This window comes from Passer domesticus, chromosome 1 (assembly GCF_036417665.1).
Source record: "Passer domesticus isolate bPasDom1 chromosome 1, bPasDom1.hap1, whole genome shotgun sequence".
Taxonomy (NCBI): Eukaryota; Metazoa; Chordata; class Aves; order Passeriformes; family Passeridae; genus Passer; species Passer domesticus.
This window is the reverse complement of record NC_087474.1, coordinates 95,569,476-95,591,719: the sequence shown is the minus strand read 5'-3', so window position 1 is coordinate 95,591,719 and position 22,244 is coordinate 95,569,476. Positions and strand designations below refer to the sequence as shown.

Genomic DNA, 22,244 nt, shown 5'->3' with positions numbered 1-22,244 from the left:
TGGAGTTAAGGAATTAAGTGGTGTAGCAGCAGTCACAGAGGACCCTTTGTGATTATTTTCAGCATGTCAGCCAGATGAGGAGAAATGGAACAGGTGTGGAGACTGGAAAGGTGGGAACAGATACAGGGCAAGACACAAATAAAGAGTGTAGAAGTGGAAAAATGGAAAAGAGATGGATTTTGTAATTCCAGACAAGTTTTCCAAACAGAGGCAAGTTTGTGGGATAGTTCAGAATAGAATGTATAATTTTTAAAGGATATATAAGTGACATGCAGATGTTTTTTGAGTAAAGTGAAAACCAGATTTTGTATACAGCAAGTTTCAGTATGGTGAATCTCTCAACTTTCAGGTTCCTGAATATTTCAGGAGGAAGGTAGAGAAAAGAGGAAGACTGATCATGTGTTTCAAATCAGCTACCTTTGATATATTTTGAAGAAGGAGGGAAAGAATAAATGTCAACCTTCAAACAGGAGTTAAGCATGAATAGTCTGGGTAGAGGTATATGCCAATCTTATTAGGGAGGCAGCTGCCTCATATCTTTGTCAACAACATAACTGACTATTACTAGAAAATATATTGATAAAAAGAACTTGCCTTTTGCAATTCTTCTACTTAAGTGCATTTCAGTAGGCACAGAGGACTGGATGCAGCTATGTCGATGCTGGGAAAAAGAGGAGAGAGAAGGTATTGTGAATTCATTAGCAAGCACTCAATCCAGCTTGGAATATACAAAACATGCTGACACAAGAGGGAGAAGGAAAGGTTGTGTATGAGTTTGGGTTAGTCCTTGCCTGCAGGATTGTCTCCTCAGTCATGAGTGGTCAGTGCCTCAATTTTTCATTTTTACACAGGACTTGGATGCCTTGAGGAATGCTTTGAGATGACATTTTATACACCTTTTCAAAGGCAGCAGTTGGTTGGGATGAGTGAAACCTTTGAGGGTTTGTGAATCTGTTCTCTGAGGTCACACAAGCAGATTGATTTTGTGACCTTATAATAAAAAATACCTGGTATGTACAAAAGCCCTGTAATAGAGTTGACAGAAATAGAGACAGTCATGGAAGTAGAATGTAACAGATAGAAGGTAAAAGTAAAAAGTCAATAAGGGAAAATATAGCTCAAGCAATTACACTTCTTCCATTCCTATGGCAGGCATTGTTACCCATTCTTGTGATTATTATGTCACAGTGGTTGTTTGGTTTTTTTTTAACATCAACTGAAAACAAAGGAAAAAAGTCTTAGAAGTATGCTTAGAAGTGATAAAAATGAGAAATTATGAATAACATTGAAATTAATAAAGTCAAGTGTTATAGGGAGCAGTTATTAAATTAATTGCCATCTTACAGACAGTCTGTACATGGCTTGTATGCTTTTTCATGAAACATTTAGGCTTTCCTTTCTTCTCTTTGATAACAAAGTTAAAAGATTAATATACTGCACTTTTTTGGGGGTTTTTTTGGGGTTTTTTTTTACCTATTAGAGTCTTAGGGTGCTCTATTTTCCATCTTGGGTTATCACATGTCCCTTTAGATGGGACATGTCCCTTTTGATGGGAACTTTAGAGGATACTCTAGTTGTCTGGGTGTTTTCTTATTTGGGTTTGGGTTATTTTTTTTGTTTTGTTGTTTTTTTGGGTTTTTTTTTTTAATAACTGCTGTTTCCTCTGCAAGTTGCACATAGTATAATCTATAATTTACCTGACTTTGTGGCAGCTCTTGGGACTCCAGATTACAGTGAGTGACTTGCTTTTCTCTTGCTTGTTTTGTCTTGAATGTTTGTAAAGCCCTAATGTGTTTCTCACAACACATTCTTATCTCGTGTTGAACACACCAGCAGCTCCCAATGCAAGCATCATTCCTGAAGCTCAGACCTTACAGTGCTCAGTCAGAGGCTTCATTTTCCCCTGGCATACTTCCTCAGACTGTTCATTGCCCCTTCCCCTGTGTGTTCCATGTAGGTATGGACCCGTTCTAATTCAGTGAGCCCGTAAATGTTGAAATCAGCACTTGTTCACCTTTGCCATTTACTCCCATGTTTTACCTCATCCTCCTAGTGAGGATTAGCTCACTATGACAAACCCTCCAAACATGTTTTGTGACAACCCTTTCCTTGCTCACATCACTGTTTCTGATGCTGCATTTATCCAACCCAAGCATCCCAGCGTCTTTCAGGCTGAGCTTGTGCTCAACTGCTGCAAATTTTTCCATGGTTCCTACTGAAATGTCCTTCTTGACCTACGACTGCTATCTCAGTCAACTCTTGAATATTGCCATTTGATTCCAACTGTATGTACTAACACATGTGGAAAGAATGCATGTTCTTTGTTAGTGCTTTATTTACTATAAATGTATTCAAAAGCAAGTTTTTCTGGGCTCAGTTCTTTAATTTAACTTGGAGGGTTTTTTTCCCCAAAGCTTCTTATAGTGTTTAACAACTAAAACACATTAATGTCACCAAAAATGTATTTTGGTGTTCTTTGTGAGTCACTAATAAGTATATCAACTACTTCTTGTGCCTGCAACCACCCTGTTGTGATTTACTGTGACTTGGCTCAAGTTCAGTTTTATTTGCTTGGTTTCTGTTAGTCTCCTGCTTTTTTTGCCATACTGTGAGCTAATGAGAGGAGGTTTGATGGACTGAGCTTTCCAAATAAAGCTTCTGTGAGGATCATTATCAAAAGGTTTCAAGAACACTAAAGAAATTGGTATCAATTTCACCTTCACTCTTGTATATCTCCTTACATGGTGGATAACTCAAAAGCTGTTTATTTATTTCTTCACGCTGGATTTAGATTAGGGTACTTTATTTAGACAAGAAATTTGCCATGATCAGGGAAGACTTTGTTTCAACTTTCTCTGAGAAATTTGGCTTAAATTTTCTGCTTCCTTTTCCTTAGAAAAAAAGAGAAAAGACAGAAATACTTGCTCCATAAGAAAGTTGCTTACATACATTTATGTAAGGCTTAATTGTCCTAAAAATAATGCTCTGTGACACTACTGGCTTCCTCCCAAGGTCAGAATGAGGGACACAGATTACTGACTTATTATACATATTTTAAGGTGTATGAAAGAGTATATATTTCTGAGGCTTGGCAAATTTGACAGTGAGGCATCAATTTTTGAAAATTATCTCTGTGGATATTTTTCTACTGTTTCTAAAATTATTTGTGACATTTCTGGGGAGGATTAGGGGGCTGATGAGATAATGTGGCTGTTAAAAATTGTGTGCATGAGTGCTGTAACTAGAGGTGATAGAAATATCTGTATTGCATGACTACCTTTTCTACACTATGCCTTTGGTTGACAGTCTTATTTTCCCACTATCGTGACAGAAGCATGATAGTAAAGTCACATCTCAAGGGTGATTACATGAAATTGACTTGGTTAGAATGTTTCAAGTCTTGCTTCTCTCTGGCCTTTGATGGAAAGAAGATACTGAGCTGCAATCAATATTGTTTACTTTCTCAATTATCATGTGTAAATTCAAGCCTAAGCTTTTGCAATTCAACTGAAACAACCCTTAGATAACCACTCACCAATCACCCCTGAAGCCATGTGACTTTCCCCCACATTCTTGCTTTTGGTTGAAGGGAATTTAGAGAACAACTTCATCTCTAAATGATGCCTACCTGAGAGCCCTTAAAAATGTACTGAAAGTGTTGTGACATGTTTAAGCAATTTGTACCTGTAAGCTGAAATGTAACTTCTCAGTTTTCACAGCCATCTTGCAGCTTAACTGATAGATTAAAAACTAAAAGCAAAGCCACCACCATATATTCCATTCTTCCAGGAATATTTTAGGCTAAATAAAGATCATTGCCGGGTTGGCTGATAGTCTAACTCATGGTTAAGGACCATAGAAATAAATTCAGATAAAATGTGGCAGCTCTTAGAAATTTTCTTTGCAATCTACAGGTGGGGTTTTTTTTTTGTTTTGTTTGTTTGTTTGTTTGTTGTTTTCTCCTATTAAATCTAACTTTCTGGAAAGGGAAGTGAGTGTATGTGCAATGCTGTGACCTGTCTTTTATTGATCTTATGGAGGAAACAGCACTTGACATGGGTTTGGTGGCTCTATGATTTTTTAAAAAACTGCCTGCAGTGATTTTGCAGGTAAGGTGATCCTGCAACCTGCAGTGTATTTCTTTATTGGATGTATTTTCGTACTGTTTTATCCTCTTATGGCCTTTCTTTTTTGGTTCTGGCTGCTCAGATCTCATCTGTACTTCTCTGGTGCTGTTGGGGGCGACTTTCAAAACTCTTGAGGACCTTTTTATTTAAGTGAAAGCCCTCAAGTAGCACTCCTGATTTGGCTGCCAGCTATTGTGCAGCTCAGTGCCTGAAATGGTCTAAAAATCAGAAGCTGATATCCTTCTTGCACTAATGATAATTCTCTCGCACACCACTTGTCCCTTTTTATTTAACATTGTGGATGTAGTGCTGGTGAGAGATGTCCTTTTGGTAGTGCTGTGGAAGAATATTAACTAGAAAAAGTGACTGTCATACATAAATGTGCAAGCATGCCCAAATACGTGAGAGGTGGAAGTTTAAAGAATTTTCTTAGAAACAGAAATGAGTTTAATCTTCATGGTCCATGCAGGTCTGGTCTCCACCCAGTGTGCTAACTACTGCAAAGTGCAATGATGAGTTAGTTTTGAGACAGAGAAACATATTGCATCCACATGCCACTACTTGGCCTAAATGGAAATAGAATTGAGCCCTCACTGGCAGGTAAAACACACACCATTGGCTCTGAGGTGATGAGCTGTGCTCTTGGGACAGTGCCAGTAACTTCTCAAAGAATGTTGAAGTTGTATACTTGAATGTGGAAAGTAAGAGGAAAGGTTACTTCTGTCATCCTTATTCAAACATGGATCAACTTTCATACTCACAGGCTGCAGTTTTAGGAGAAAGCAGGATGTGTTCCATGTCTAGCTGTCCCAGGCTTCCATCACTCAAGCTGACATAACTAAGGTAACAGGCTGGGGTTTCACTCTCATGTGTGAGGGCCTGTAGAGAATATCAATCACTAAAGTTTGGTTCCAAGGTTAGGGATTCTGGTAGCCAGCAGGTTTTCCAGCACTGTGCCTTGAACAGTAGCTTCACTTTGTGGCAAGGTGTAGAGTGGTGGCTGGAGCAGTGCTTACACACAGACTTGCAGCATATACAGGTCTGTAGGTGTGGCCTGTTTGTTCTGAAAACAACCTTGCAAAAGTCTTTAGATTGGTGTCTTGTTTCAGTCTCCAATATGCTGGAAGTGTCTTTGGCAACATGTCATTTCTCTGAGTGGGAAAATGTGGGATACCATTGCAGAGGGAGATGCAAGGCCCACTACCCCATTGCTGTAGGTGCCATGAGCAGAGGTGCCAGAGGCCTTTCTAGTGGGCAGCAATACATGGCATCCTCCCCAGAGTGGAGGCAGTTATTTGGGGAAATAATCTCAAACATTTCTGAAAAATGTTGTTTTCTTCCATTAACTATTATGACTACTGAACTCTGTAAACAAGCACTGATGAGGGCACAACACCCAGGGTGAGCTCTTAAATGGGTATTCTTCCAGCTGAAAGTGGGGCACTCCAGTACACATCATTATTCTGGAAACATTATATTTTTAACTGGTCAACTTTTGCTTTCCAGAGCTGAACAGAATGTTGCATTGACACTTTCTTTGTGCTTTACTTGCTTCTCTGAAACCCTGTAAAAATATATTTATTACATATCCTTTGGCAGAAGGTTGATTTCCTGTGGCTTGTCCTGTCTTACAAAGATGTGTATCATTGTCCTGGAGCACTGGTCCTGTCACTGGGTTTTATGTACTGAGGTCTCAAGATTATTTGTTATGGCCCTGTGACTTCTAAAAGGAAGTGGAAGCTAACAATTTTCTAAATATCTTTTACTCCACCCTTTAGATCCACTTCCACAAAACAAACCCTAGAGCCCATTTAATAAAATTTTTTGAATTGCAGAGTTCTTGTGTGCCAGAGAGATGTGGGAGCTGGGGAGAAAAAAGTAGAGTCGATATCTTGGGAAAATAAGATTAATTCTCAATTTGGAACAGCAATTACTCTAGCTATAAGTTCAGAATCTGACAGGGTGGGCTAAAACAAAATTGAATATCAGTTCTCCATGGAGCTGGGTGGTTGTTAAACTGTAGGAGCAATTTCTGGACTACAGCCACAACTACCAATGCAGGCTGTGAGTGCCTGTTACAGAAAGGTAACGAGAATATTATGTACATTCTTGTTTTGTTTTGGTTTTTTTTTTTTTTTTTTTTTTTTATGGGATGAAAACTTGGCTAAGCCTTGGTTTTCTTTTAAAAACTAACTAAACACTGAACAAACAGTATTCGGACTGTTCATCTTGAGGAAGTAATAGATTGTAGCTGGCACACACATACATAGCTGCCAACTAATTTCTGCTCAGTGTGAGCATTTCCCTTTGACAGCTGGAGAGCAGCAGTGCTCTGTGTGGATACTGGCTATTCCTGGTGCAGGGCACTCCTGCCATTCTCCATAGCTCTGTGCAGGTGTTGGATGCTGTCCCTCGGCTGTGGGAGAGCTTCCTCTAGCTAGCAGCTCTTCAGTCTCCTGTGGAATCTGTCCAGTCTGAATAGAAAAAGAATATGCATGTCCCCAGGCCTTAGATAGTCACCTGCAGGTAGTAAACAGCATTACAAGGAGTTGTTTATATGTGTGCAGTTTCCTCAAAACCTTAGCCTTAATTAGACACAGCCAAGTTGAATCTAATGACAGTCTGTGAGGCATTTTACGACTCCTTCACTTTTATTCACAATGGATAATTAGTTAAGCTGGAGTTTTCCCATTCACAATTTAATCCTTCCAATTGGTATTTTTCTGATATTTGAATTTTAAGAAGTTCTGTGGTTTTGTTTTTTTTCTTTTTTTTCCCCTTTTTTTTTAAATTAGGAAAGCTTCCTCTATACTCTGTGTAAATCTAGACAAGGGTGAAATTTGAATAACTGCCATTTATATCTCCTTGAAAATGACTTGTTCTTACTGTATTTTGAGGTTGTATCTTGATGAGATAAAGATAACTGAAACTGATGGGGTCTAGGCATGAAAATGAATGGGACAGATAGGTGTGTCTTGGGCTGCTTTGGGGAGCATGAAGATGCTGAGGATCTCAGCAGTGCACATAAAGAAGAAAGCTGGGGGCTGGCACATGCTGGAGGCTGGAATGAGCTCCTGTTATTAACCACCTGTCTTAGCTGTTCCTGAGCTCCAGCCTATTTTACCTTGTTTCTCACTTTTCTGTTGGACAACTTAGCAAGGAGGAGAGAACTTAACTCACTTTTCAGTTTTGTTATTTCTCTAAAAATTTCCATGATGCAGACCATGAAATCATAGAATATTCTGAGCTGGAAGGGGCCCACAAAGATGAAGTGCAACTCTTAGACCTGCACGTGGCCATCCCCCAAGAATCACCCTCTGGGTGAAAAACCTTTTCCTGATATCCAACCAAAACCTCCCTTTCCTCAGCTTCATTTCCTGGAGTCCTGTCCCTGATCACAAGAGTGAAGAGACTGGGTCCTGCCCCTCCACTCCCCATCATGAGGATGTGAAGACCACAATGATGTCTCCCCTCAATCTCCTCTTCTCCAGACTAAACAGGCCAAATTACCTCAGTCACTCCTCATAAGGCTTCCCTTCATCATCCTTGTGGCACTCTTTTGGATGCTCTCTAGTAATTTAATATCTTTTTTATATTGTGGCACCCAAAACTGCCCACAGCACTTGGGGTGAAGCTGCCCCAGCCCAGAGCAGAGCAGGACAATCCCCTCCCTTGCCAGGCTGGTCTGATGCACCCCTGATGGACAGGGCTGGCTCTCCTAGCTGCCAGGGTACTGCTGAATCTTGTTCAACTTGTCATTGACCAGGAACTCCAGGTCCCTTTCTGTGGTGCTTCTTTCCAACATCTTGTTCCCCAGAATCTGACACAGACCCTTTTTAAACATACTGGAAAGAGTCACTGTAGCATATTGCCTAGGAGCCACTGTAGTAGAGGCAAGAGATTTAGTCATATATAAGGCATGAGAAATTAGGTCTGTGAGCAAATTATTCTTGTATTTTTATCCTGATTCTAATACTTGCTCTTCAAAGAGCTGAGCCAACCCTTTTCACTGCCTTGGTTTTGTTAATTTTAAAATAGGTGGGAGTTTATTGACTTGTTGAGGATTATAATGGCTTCATACTCGGAAGATTGTTATGTCATGCTTGGATCTCCTGCATACACTTTGAGAATGACATTGAAAAAGTGGAGATAGGGTTGCAAAGCATGACTGGGAAACTGTAAGATGCATCTTCTAGTGAAGGACTTACAGAACTCCATTTGTTTAGCTTCGTTGCACAGAAAGGTGACTTGATGAGTGAATTTCGCAAGTACTTTTATGAGAAGAAAATGCTGGGTTCTTAAAAAACCCTTTTGTCTTGCGGACAGAAGCATAACAAGAAGCAATGGCTGGGAGATAAAACCAGACAAAATCTATTTGAAAGAGAAACAGTTGAGTTTGGGAGACAATAGACGTGATTTTAACAGGGAGAGTGGTTAACTGTTGGGATAAACCAACAAGCCCTAGAAATTTTCAACAAAAAATTTGATGCCTTGCTGCAAGATATACTGTAGCAAAATATAAATGTCTGGGTTGCAGCAGGCTTCACAGGCTTTTATTGTATTGAAGTAAATTATCTAGTAGTCATTTCTGATTTTAAAACACAGAATTCTGTGCACATAACATGGTTCTTCATCCATATGTATGCATGCAGTAATTTTAAAATAATAAATATTGAACTATATGCGTAGATTATACCTCTACAATATTTAACATCTTTTGCATAGTACTGAGCAGACACATGCAATTTTTATTGATTTAATTTACATATATAATATTTTTTTAAAATCACTTTTGGGTATAAAGGTAATTGTCAAAATATAAATGTGATATTACTCAAAAAAATACCTAGGTTTCCAGTACCTGAAGTTACTTTAATTGATGTTTTTGCTGTAATTTTTCTTTATCATAAATTAGGCTTCTCATGATAAAGTAAAAAACAAAGCCAAGCAAAAAATTAGTCACAAGTCAAAACATGTATTTGAGTTTGAAGAAAGGACATTTTTCCAGTGTCTCAACATGAACTCTGAAGGGCAGAGAGTGTATTCATTTTGGATTATGTGTGCTTTTTTTCCTTTCAATATCAAAACACAATCTGAAAGTGTAATAAACAAAAGAATTAGTCAAATAAGCCCTGTAGTTTTATGACTTTGAGGATAATCTTCCTCTGGTTCACTTGTGCTTTTAATTAGTGTGACAGTTACTTTATTTTGTCATCTTATGAAAACCAGCAAAGTAAAGGATCAAGATGGGGCACCCAGAGTTTATTTGCAGATATTTGGTTTGAGCTAAGAAACTAGGAATATTAGGATTGCAATAACCTGGTTCTGCTTTTGTTGTTACCAATATATACTGACCAGAGGGCTGTCACCTGTTGCCCAAAGGTTTCTCCATTGAGCCTGTGCTGCAGACATTTACCACTTTTCTGGCAGCAGCCAGTTGGTTCCCCACTGTCATGAATGCAGTATAACTACCCCAACTACTGGAAATGTACTCTCCAGAACTGCTCTGTTCTTCATCCTGTCTGCATTTTAGGGCACACCCCAAGCAGTGGCATTTTTTGGAGGTCCCAAACAATGCAGACTGCACGTATGGAGCAGGTTTTTTCAATCTTTTTCACTAAAGCAAGCAAGGTGTTTGTGTGGGTGTTGCTTTGGATATTTAGAATTTGGGTGGAGGACTAGATGATATAATATAAAATGTGCTAGGTTATGTCTATAATGAAAAATCTGGAAGAAGCCTGGTACTTTCCATGTCAGCTTTATTGCCTTCTTTATAACAGAAGAGTAGTGAAGAGATGTCTCCATTAACAGCAGCTGACATGGACATTTCAAGTTAAGACATAAATAAATAAAGGCGGGGGAGGGAGAATTGGCTATGAATAAACAGGAATCCAAGAACAGATGATTGTGGGTGCATTTGTGGATACACGTATGTGCGCATGCACAAGCACAGAGGTCAGTACAGTTGATGTCTTCTGCAAAATAACTTTGTGCAATTGAAAAAGCAAAGAATGCTGGCACATGGGGGAAAGCAGAGGTGAAAACAGAACATTATTTTCATTGTTAATGCAGACTGTTTTGAAGAAGAAAGAGCAGCAGGGAAGGTTTTGGCTTTGCAAACAGACATAGAAATGTCTGTCAGCTCATAATGAACCTGCTTTCGCCTTGGTTTTCGCCTGAGTTGTCAGTGTTTGTGTTTCCCTTTTTCCTTCCTCACTGAAATTCTTCCTTGATCAAAGCTCCTATTTTATTTTTAAACTTTTCATTCCTGTAAATGACTGGAAGCTGTCCAGCTGAGCTTGGCTAAAGCCAGAGGGGACTGGAAGCAGAGGGCAAGGACAGACGTGAAGACAAATTACAAACACTTGAGGGACACTCCTTTAAAGTGGCAAGAAGCAACTCTCCTTCCTCTTCTTGCATTTTAGCTCTTTCCAGTTTTTTCTAAGGAGCAGAGAATTTCATTTTACATCCCAATGCAGGAAGAGATGTCAAGGAGACAGGGAAAGACCTTGGCAGTGCAAATAGCTTAGATGTTTTTAAAGGATGTGTATACTTATTTTTGGAAAGTTAAAATAATTCATTCATTATGATGTAGGCAGCTGCACATAAGATTTAGACTGAAATGACAGGTTTGAATGCAAAAACATTAGGACACAGCCAAAGGGCACTGTCACCTGAACAATTTATGCCTAAATAACCACAGATAGCATCTCAATATCTACCTGGCAAGAAATAACAGGCAGTAGTAGTTTTTTGCTGTGCGTGACTGGATGCTAAGAAAGGCAGTCTGCCCTGTAACCAATTCAGGCCCCTCTTTGCTCTTACCTGAGGCATGGAGCGTACCAGGCAGATGGAGAACAGAGTGGGGAGACAGAGTTGGGATGTTTATGCTGCTGTTGCTGGCCTTGCATGACCTATCTGTGCAAGATTCTCCCTCTGTGAGGGATCATGGATGAAGGATGAATGCAATAGCTCCTAGTGATGATGGCAAAATACTAAGAAAGCCTGTTAACATTAAAGCAACAAAAAGGTATTCTCTCTTCTTCAGGCACACTTAAACAATAATTATCTCTGTAATTTGGTGTGCCTGATCAGTCATATTTTGACTTGCTCTTAGGCCACTTTGTAATTTACTCTTTTAGCATTATTTTCCTGTGTACCACCTGAACTATCTTCATTTAAAGAATGATATTTTACTAGTATTGCTGCCAATGTATTGGCAAGAGAGCAGGAGACAGTCATACCGATGCTAGGTGGAAAGCACCTCCTTTTCATCATACCAGTAAGATGCCCTTCAAAGTGTGCTCCAACTTTAGGGTTGCTCTCCATTCTTCTACCAGCTTTATAAAGAGACCTGATAACCTTCTCACAAAGATTGTCAAAGTCAAGCTAGGCCTGGTGTGAAGGAGAAGTTCATATATTTATAGGAATGTTGAAATTTATTAGACTGTAGGATTAACTAGCCTTAACTTAAGGAGACATTGTCAGCTTAAATCTCACCCATCGTTAACATCTTGTATAAATAAGCTGTTAAAAATACTATGCCTGATAGGGGAAAAAAATCTTCTCTTTTTAAAATAAACAAATGCAGGCATTTTCCTGAACTGTGTGAAAACCCAACACACAAAGGACTGACCCTATGTTGACAGTAAGTGTCAAATAGAAGTGAAATGAATTTTGTGTCTGTGCTGAAAGAAATGCAGTTAGTTAAAAAAAAAAATAAAAAGAAAAAAGAGACTACTTCCTTTTGGTGAATACCAGGCCTTGAACATCACTGTTACTCTGCAGGCGTTTCACAGTCCTGCCACTCTGTATGGATGTCAGAGAATATCAGATACAGCAGCTTATTCATAAAAATCTGCTTCCTGAAGTGTCCTATCTGTGGTGTAGGCCTCTCCCATGCCCTGTGGTTTGGATAAGCCAGGTGCTGTGCACAAGCATCAGCATCCCACAGTCAGCCCTGGTCTTGTTTCATCCTTGATGCAAGGTCAACAGCAGGCTGTAGATCAGCCCTGTGCTTGTTGCTCTTAGGTCTGCATTCTGCTGAGCAGCTGTGACTGCCCATGGGAGGAGAAATGGACCACAGGGCAGTTCCTGGATTAGGTATCTGCACTCCAGGATCCAGGGCCAAGGAGATCCTTTGAGGATACAGTGTATCCCTTAGTCACCACTTAGTAAAGTGTCCCTGCTACCATATTATGTCCTCACATGTACCCGAGTGTCTGTTTTCCTAGTAAATTGTCCCATGTCTTTTAGGTGAATAAAGCTTTGAAAAACATCAAGACTGTAGTTTTTTCATCCAAAGAGCTGAGAGATTTGGTAATGGTACTAGATTTTGTTACTGTGAGGGATGGCTAGTCTTGATGTCCTGGTGCTGTGGTCCTTTGTACAATTTTTCCATTTCATCAGTGTCTGCCTTCACCCCCAAATGACATTCAAAACAAAGCTCTCTTATTTGACTGCAGAAGGTACTAGTCCTGTAACTTGTCTGTCCACTTCCTTATTCTTCCTTGTAATTTCATACACAGGAAAGGACCAGAGGCTTTCCTAGCAAGAAAGGCACTCCCACGTGTTTCTGCCCAAATATACATGTATAACTTTTAGATTCAGCCAAGATGTTTGCAGGATGTTTGAGCTATGCTGTTTGGTCTGTGAATTGTTTTCCAACAGTGCTGCCATTATTTGAACATGCTTACTGTCTTCAGAGCTGGATCAGTGAGTGTATCACAGTGTGAAGGGAAGAATTTGGAGTTACCAAAGGTCCTCTACTCCTAAAGTGCCTAAGACTCCTGTCACCCTGGCAGTTGTAGAGGGGACATGATTTGTCCTGGCCTGGAACTGAATCTCAATGTGATTCATGGCATAGATTGATCCGTCAAAACTACATCAGTGAAACTTGTTCTTCACTAAGAGTTAGAAAAATGAATGTTCTGGGTTTTTCCTCAACAGGAAAAAAGATATTTTTATTTGCAGAGCTCAGTTCTCAGCCCTGTCACAGACTGGACAGATGATTAGCTTGCCTGTAAAATACAGGCATTGCTCCTGAAGAAAATATCCCTGGTGAAGTGGCTTATCCCTTTGGTTAGCCTTAGATCACTGGAGCTGAAAACTAATGACATATGGGACTACACTGATAATACCTTAGAAAGCTCTTCTTCTTTCTTTCACAAGTTACAGGTCTGCCCTCTCAGCGAACATATGCAACAGGAGGACATACAAGGGCTGGCCTTTTAGATCTGATTTTCACATCAGATAAGCTGTTTCCTCAAAAGCCTTGTGGCAGATCACATTTTAAAATTCAATTTTATTCTTCTCTTCTCAAAATGAGAAGCCCCTGTGGCACATATGCTGGGCCTTTTGTGCAGCACTTAGCAAGTTTAGGGTCAAATTCCAGTGGCCTTGTAGGAAACGTCCTACAAGGACAAGGTTGTATGGCCTTCAGAGGCATTTGCCAACTCATCTGAGTTCCCTACAGAAAACAAAGAGAAGAGCCTGAGTGTGTTGCCTTCTTAATAGACTCCCAAGTATTTCTTCAAGATATGTTCTTCGTTGGGCTTCACCATTTTATGCCAAGAGCTGTGCCCAAACTAATTGTTCTCCATTTGAAAGCAACCTTGTGTATTCCCAGAAAACAATGTATCATACACTGAAATGGATCAGAGATTCCCAACATTCACCATAAAATATAATCTAGAAATGTGCCGTTTTCCTTCTGGATAAGCTTTTATTCGATAGATGTGTGGTTCTGTTCCTTAGGTATCTGGTGCTGTATGTCTTGGTTTCTTAAGTAGGTGAGTTAGACAGAAGAAAATCTGCTGTTATTTTTCCAGGTTTTCCTTAGGTGTAGACAGACTAAAGGTTGAAAACTAATGCAGGAATACTTTTGCTGTCATGTGATACTGGTTCAGAGTGACTACTCCAAGAGGCATTTTGTTTCCTGTGACTGCAAAATCTTTGAACATCTAATTTTTATACTGTTTTCCTTAAGGGAAATGCATGAATGCAAAATGACTGTATGCTGGTATTTTCCATATAGTCACATTTGGTAATGATTACTTTTGGTTATCGCATTCCCTGCTCTTCAGATTTGCTGTTTAAGTCATACTATTGCATTGCATTCCCCTCTCAGCCTCCTTCTGCTAATGAAGGAGAAGAGAAGCTGTCAGGTTGTTCCAGAGAGGATGAGCATGAATTCTAATTTAATTCTAGCATAGATGGCTTCCTACATTTTTATCATTACAGTGTGACCTCTCCCCTCTCAATACAAGGAGTACAGAGTTCAGAAGAATTTTGCCACCCAAGCTCAGACTTTTCTTTCCTTGGTCTGCAGAAAAATGGAAAAAGAAGCCAAAACCAGAATTTACAACCAGCAAAATCAACTCAATATTTAAAATTATGTATTTTAATAGAAGTAGAAATACCCTAGATCTTAATACGATAAAGGCTTATCTCTGCAGGCATGACTGATTTCAGAGTGTCACTAATGTGGAAAGCACAAAACCTTGCTGGGAGGCAAAGCTAGAATAATTCTGAACAAGTTTTTGTCTGTGCTGTGATTTCTTAAAGTCACTATGGAAACTGAGCTCAGACTGTACTTCTTCCCCTCTCCCAGCCCAACCTGTATCCCACATTCAGAAGGAATACTTTAAAACCATTTTCTCTCCTATTCTAAATAACACTTTTTGGGTTAAAAAGCCCAAGTGGGCAAAATCTGTATAGCAAAAGATTACAAATGCATACTAAACACTGTTGCACGCTGCAGCATGAAGCTGCTGTGGAATAGTCCCACTCAGTGACTGGCTGTTGCACTTTAGGGTAGAAATTACTAAATTATCTGCAACATGGGTAATATGCCGGTAGAAATATTTATGATCCCAAATGATTTTTTGATAAGTGCCAGAGCCTTCAGGTTCTTTTTTATTTTCTCTCTTACAATTTAGTTATGTAGCTGTCTTGCATCCATGTACACAAACCCCTGGAAAAGTCATACAGCATTTAAATAGGTTTGGTTTGGTTAATTTTTTTGGGGTTTTATCTTCTTGTTGTTGTCTGTTTAGGTGGTTTTTTGTTTTTGTTTTGTATTGTCACAGATTCTTTTTGCTTTCATCATATCCATAAGTTCCTAAGCTTATGAACTGCTTCTGCCATAACACATATATTATGATCTGCTAGTATAGCGCTAAAATTTCCAAGAAATCCTTGCTTGCTGTAGCTTAATTGTCTAATTCCTCCTTCAGTGCTGAGTTCATCTCCTCTTTGTGAACTCATGTGAACTTGCATCATCCAGAGCTGCAGTGAGGACTGGTGATGCCTATGGCATACACTTGTGCTTTCTCACTGTCTGTTACACCTTCAGAGTTCCCCACTGTGCCCCCACAACCCTTCTGGCAATGCATTGGATTTTTTGGACTTGGCATACGTACCCATGTTGTACCCTCTAATCCTTATCCTTTCAATGCCTTAAATAACATTTTAACAACCAGTGTGATTAAAATGCAGAAGCAAGGTAAGCTAGGTAATTTCCTTGTACTGTGGGAAAGCCGGTGTCAGGCAATTTCTCGTGGCCTTAATGATAATTGTTCTCCTTCAGTTTCTGTCAAGGCTGATATTTTAACATCTTCTAGCAAGGTAGATTGTCTTACTTCCTGTGGTTTTCCTGATCGCCTGCAGCCTTCTTGGTATCATGCCCTGGACATTTTGCATGTATCCTGTTGTTGAGGAGTGATTTTCCCCCTGTTTGTTATATTTGGCGGGAGGCCCTGGTGATACTTTATTTTAGCTAAGAATTTTTCCACCTTGTTCATGAAACCTCAGAAGCATAGCACAACCTTGATGTTTTTTCTGTGTCAGGCATTTAATGAATTTTCCCTTACCCCCATATTAAATTTTTGTGACTCGGTCAGTCCTCTAATTACCAACATATTGAAAAGATTTTTTTCTTATTTGAATTGAACCTTTCTGCTTTTTTTTTTAGGATAGTAATATTTATAGCTACTAATGATAGCGGGGCATTTATAAAATATGTACTTAGTCATTAGAGAAAGTTCTCTTTTTCCAGTTTTTTGTGCTTTTATTCTCCCTAATGATCCCATTGAGAACTGTTGCCAGAAGCCCTGTAGGTGTACGGTTCTGCATTCCAATTTCTTGCTAGGGTATAATCTAGTAGATAATCATAACCACCTTGCTAGGTGAAAGTCTGGATGATGAGCCAGTTAGGTTGTCTGTGTGCTACATCTTCTGAGGGTGTATTTCTACAAAATAGAAACAATTTGTGAGATGGGGCCCATCTATTTGAATTTTGGTTATCTGTTTCTGTCCCCTGTATTCTTAAGCATAGCTGGAATCCATGCTGTGACTCATGTGCTAGGACAGGGACTATTGAGCAATTCATTTGTGCTGATTTAGAAGAGCCACTATGGTGAAAAGTCAGAAATTAACTCTCATTTGTCCCATAAGCACTAATCAATGTGAAGTCTCCTTCCCCACGTCATGGTCATTTCTTATGTCTGGATCTGCTGCTTCTATAGGAGATATTCTTCTAGATAAATGATCAAACATCATTTTTTTTATGTCCCCTTCTCTTGTTTCATTTTTGTGTGGATTTTTTGTCTGTTTTTTTTTTTGGTTCTGTTTTGGTTGGTTGGGTTTTGTTTGTTTGTGGGATTTTTTGTGGGGAGAGGCGGGGGTGTTTGCTAATGAATAGATGACAGCCAGAACAGCTTTGATTGGATACAGTTTGGGCTCATAAAAACAGAACTGAAAATAGCCTAGCTGAAGTAGCCATGGACTTTAACTAAATCATTGAACTTTCATTTTTGTTTTTTTCAGTCATGTCTTCCTAATTGAGTATTCTGCTTGGAATCCTTTTTGAAGTGATTTGAGCAGAGCATTGAGACGTGCCAGATAATAGATTAGAGGCATTATATTTGGAATGACTGAAAAAAGCATGTGATAGAAAGAGAAACTCACCTCTACTAGGAAAAAGCCCTTGTTAAATGAATGCAATGAGAAAGTTCTTCCTTAAATATGTAAGACAGAAATAGAGGAATAATATAGGCAAACAGTCTCTTGTCCCACCTTAGCACAAAACAAAGTCAGCTCAACAATTAAGCGCTTTAATTAGGATCCAAACCAGTGATATTTGACAACAGCTGAAAGGGAAAAAAAATTACTCAAATGTTCCAAGAAGTGAAACAGGAGGAAAAGACACACACACATGCTGAGAATCATTAAAACCCAAAAGTAATTAATCACAGGCACAGCTAACCTTATTACAGGAGAGTTGCACTTTCTTCATGGTGCAAGCATTGATTCCGTGCTAGGAAATGAACATAAAGGCACCTTTAGTGGTAAAAGCAAAAATATTAAATTGCTCCTGAAGATTGTAGATGTGCTGTTTACTCCATTAAGGAAGGATAATGAGACTGTTGAGGGAAGTCCAGCCAGCCAGCTTAAGGAATGTATTTTGTTAAATACTAATTAAAGACTAATTTCAGCTGAACACTGTCCAAGAAGTGAATTATTTATTGAAAAAAGGAAGCCTTGTGGAAAAAAGAAAAAGCAATTTTTTTCAGCTGTTAGAAGCCACCCAAAATTTTTGTGAGTTACTGTCCAGGTTAACTGTTTATTTACCACAATTACTTGAAGAGTAGCAGAAAAGAGAGCTCATCTTTCTTCCTGCTGGGCTGTCTTTTTTGCCTGTTAGCTAAGGGCCTCATCCACTGCCATTTACAGACTAATGGATCTTGCTAGAATGTAGAGAAGCTAAGCAGCCTGGGGCAGAGACAGCCCTGTGGCTTGTGGAGTTAGTCCAGGTCTAAGAGGGTCAATGCCCAGCTCAAACTGGCTTGAGCATAAGGTGGCTTTGTGTACAGTGCTGTAAGTGTCCCTGCCACGTTTTTCTTGGTGTTTCACATTACCCAGGCTCTCCAGGTATTTTTGCTGTATTGAAGTGAGGTAAAACGGAAGCATCATCATTCACCCCAGCTCTGATCATTAATTAGCTGTTTAGTTCACAGACAACTTGGCCTCAGTTTGTTAGACCATGGACACGTGTGAACCTGCTGGGTAGATGAAACTAAATTCTTATGCAGAAAACAGCAGCCATTCACAGTGATATCATGACAAATACATTGACAAAAAGAGCCTCAGCATACATTGGCTTGGCTGTGATATTTCTTCAAAATATAAGTGGAAAAGATGAGGAACTCAGCATTGAGATCTGATGGTGAATATGGACAAGAATAAATGTGATTTCCAGATGAAACTAAGTGAAGGAGCAGCTTGTGGAGCAGTGGGAGCGGGCCAGGTGTCCCTTAGGATTCTGGTAGTTCAAAATATTTGGAGAACTCTTGTTAAAACTTTATTTGATTTAGGAAGTGAAGTTTGTAGAAGTCTGGGATTTGATTACTAACCTAAGTAGAGAGCTCTCTGTTCTCCCAGGGGCCAAAGTGGCGGGATGAAGTTGCTTTGAAAGTCAGCAGTCATGTTAGATGTACTGTCCTGGACTGTCTGCTACTGTACGAGTACTGTTGAACACAGATCCCCAGACATCCTTTGTGGGATCAGGGAGAAATCTTGGAGTATAGGAGGCACATCCTTTGCTTATGCCACCAAGGTCTTTCAAGGGATAGCAGGGAGTAGGAGGAAAGGACGTGCATCCTGGTCTCATCCTGATGTCCTATGGGTAGAGAATGCCGCTTTGAAAACCAAAACCTGCTGGAAATACATAAGGAATGCTCCTTTCCTACAATTTTGAGACAATAATTTAAAGTCCCTAGTAATTTTGCATGCCTAAAAGCCTGGGTCCCTAAAAAATATATTTCAGTGGTTGATAAGCTGAAGTGAGAGGGTTTTAATTGAAGTGGAGGTTGACATGTGGAGACTGGTGTTACTACGAAGTCCTTGATCCTGCTGCATCATTAAGAACATCCTGCAGACAAGGGTCTTTTTCAGAGTCAGAGCTGTGATTGCTTCTGTGGAATAGGCAGTAGAATACTTTAAAAGTTTGGTCTTCTTCAGTGTCAAGAGACAGGTCCACCTGCAGTTTGACTCTTTCAAACCTGGTCAATAGGATAGAATTAGGAGAGAAATCTTTTAAGAAACTGTTCCTTCTGGCCTTAGCAGCAACTTCCAGATGTTGAGGGAAAGGCTGGGGCCTGGCCTGCCAGTGAAGTATCTGATTCATTATTTGGCCCTTACAAGTTTCCACTGCTCACTCTTTCCTTTGCATAAAAGAGCTGTTCATTTAACCCTGGGATGTTTTGCATGCAGGTGTGCATACTGCTTATCATCAATGCTCCTGTGGTGTAATTTAATTTCAGAATGAGAACTATGCATTTTTTAAAAGAACTTTGGAAGTCAAACTGCCTGACAGAAAGGTTAGTCCATGACAGAAAAGAAAACTGATAAGTAGTCACTATGCTTGGATAAAATGGCAAGAAAATCGGTTGAAAAACTAGGCAAGGAGGTGAAGCCGTGGGCTTTTTCAGCTTGAAAACTGAGCAGGATCATCCAGCTCAGTGCTGGAGAAGCACAGATCATAAGGGCAAATTACTTTCCAAAATATATCCCATCAGAGATAAAAGTTTAAGCATATTTCCCTACACGTAGCTCCCTATTGGTGTGGCAGTTTTAGGGACCAAGATTTGGTTTTGAATTTTGCTCTCCCCAAGTTAGTTCTGTTAGCACCAAAGTTCCCTGACTCTGACAAAGGCTCAGAAAGGAGGCAGTCATTCTTTCATCTTTCAGGAGTTTAATCAGATCAAATAGATTTCAGTTAATGCTTGCTTAGAGAGAATCTTTCATGAGAAACAGATCCTTTCCAAAGCTGCAAAAGGGATGTGATGGTCCAGATACACATCTTTTGTATTACAGCCTAATTGGCTAGAACACACGCTGAGAGAATGTGTGACCAGGATATATTCATTTCTCAGCCTGAAGGAGTTTTATCTTTTGTTACTCACCTCCAAGAGCAGAGGAAGTGCTGAGTGGCAACTGTTTTCCTAGCCTGAATCAGGCTGCCTTCCAGTAAACAGGGCTAGTATAAAAATTGAACATTTCTTTGATCAAAAGAGAAAGAGCACAAGGAAAGGCATTACTGCAGTGATTAAGGCCTTCTCTGTGCTTTGGGTTATGCTTTTGTTTGCTTCAGTGACTTTACAAAGGAGGAAGCAGAACTCATGACCACCAGCAAGACTTAAGGGGCTGATTGTCCCCCTCTCCTCTGCACTCTGGCCCAGAGTACCCAGAAAGGTTCCCCCATTTAGCCAAGCATGTAAGGTGGGTCTTAAGGAGGCAGAAAATATAAATTTGAATCCCATCAGGCTCAGTTAAGCATTGACCTTGGGTCTCCTGTTTGTTGGCTTACTGTTTTAAGAAAGAAATCATTAAAGGTAGCCCACTGTGACACCTTTTTCTCACTTCTCTAAAGAAGATCCTTGCTCAATGTTCTTTTCTTTTTTTCTCAACATGTAGCTATATCTCATTTGCAGGAGAGGATTTGGGACTTGAGATTGAGGAGAGCTTGCTCATAACTCTTAATCCTGTTGCCTAATTTCATTCTAATTAATACTTTAGATGTTTTTATATATTTATTCAAATTAACTGAAATTTATTTTACTTAGTTTTCCATTTCCCAAGGGAGTCATCATTTTGCTCATCACTTGTGTAAGATAGCTCCTTTCAGCTCTTTGCACAAACTGTAGTGTGTGGGGAAGAGGTCTGGTAAATTCAGAAAGGATTAGGAGAAAAGGAGGCAGTTGAATGTTGGTGTTATGGTGAGCTAGCATTGGCTGGCAGCCACATGTTCTTCCATCTGCTCTTTCACTGGCCCATCTCAACAGGTGAGGATGGGGAAAAAATAGGTTGAGAAAGTAAATGTGTCAATCCAAAGACAGGAAGACTGCCCACCAATTACAGTTGGAGGCAAAACAGACTCAAGCTGGGGGAAAAATACTTTCATTAATTCCCATTAAAACAGAATTGAGTAATGAAAAACAACAACAAAAAAAGAAAAACAACAACAAAAAAAACCCCAAACAAAAAAACCCCAACCAACCAAAAAAAAAAAAAAAAAACAACCCCACCTTCTCCCTTTTTTTTCACAGGCTCAATCTCAACAATGCATTTCTGACTCCTCTCACTCAACCCTGAACAGTGCAGGGGGCATGAGAGGCAGGGCATTGTGTCCAATGCATAACACTTTGTCTGATGCTCCCTCCTCATCCTGGTCCCTGGCTCCAACACTGGTCTTTCCATGGGCTGCAATTCTTCAGGAGAAATGGCCAATGCTTGTGTGTGATGCTGCTGACCAGGCCTAGGTGTTGCTCTCCAGTTTTAAACACCCATGTTCATTATTTATGCCATCTGGCTGCTTGAAAACCAGTCTTGATTAATTTATTTTATTGAAGTGCATCAGTAAATAATACTGTGAAGTCCATCCTTCAGTCAAGTTTTTGATCATTAAACAGAGAAAAAAATGTACATGCATTTTGCTGACATACTGTTTTTCAGGAGGGACTTCTTTATAGTTTCAGACCCCACTAAAAGAATAAATATGTTGGAATTTCCATCAGTGGATTTAAATTTGATTTTTAAACTCTCTAACTAGGTTTTTTTGTAGCTGTGCAAAAAAATGTCTGCTTGTGTGGTTCAGAGAAAGAGTGACTCTGAATACTCTTCATATATAGGAATTAGTTGTGGAAGCAAGTAACCTCACCACTGCTGCTATGGGAAAGGTCAGGAGAACAGAACCAACAGAGAAAAGCACTAAAATGTATTAAAAGAAAGGAGGGAAGGAGACCTGGAGAAACTTGACATAAAATGTCATACTGCTGAAAAGTTTTAAGGATAAAATATAAAACCTCTCTGAAATGTGACAGCTCCAACCTTAATCCACAAACCAGAAAGTGATTTCTAAATGAATCTCCCTTCACTAAAGCCCATTAAGAAAACTTTTTTTCCATTTTTTACTCAGTAGAATTTTCTTAGGAGTTAAATGATGTGTTTTTGAGAGATGGTGTTTTATTGATTACAATTTTTGTGTTTCTGTTTTGGAGCATGTGTATACAGGCCAGGCATCAAATTCCTTTGTCTTCAGTTTTCTTTTGGGATGCT

At 39.5% G+C, this 22,244-nt stretch overlaps 1 long non-coding RNA gene across 2 annotated transcripts in view; it reads left to right on the top strand.

The window, feature by feature from the left end:
- LOC135306290 (uncharacterized) overlaps positions 1–22,244 on the top strand; it is an 81,057-nt gene that overhangs the window by 189 nt on the left and 58,624 nt on the right. The window lies entirely within an intron of this gene.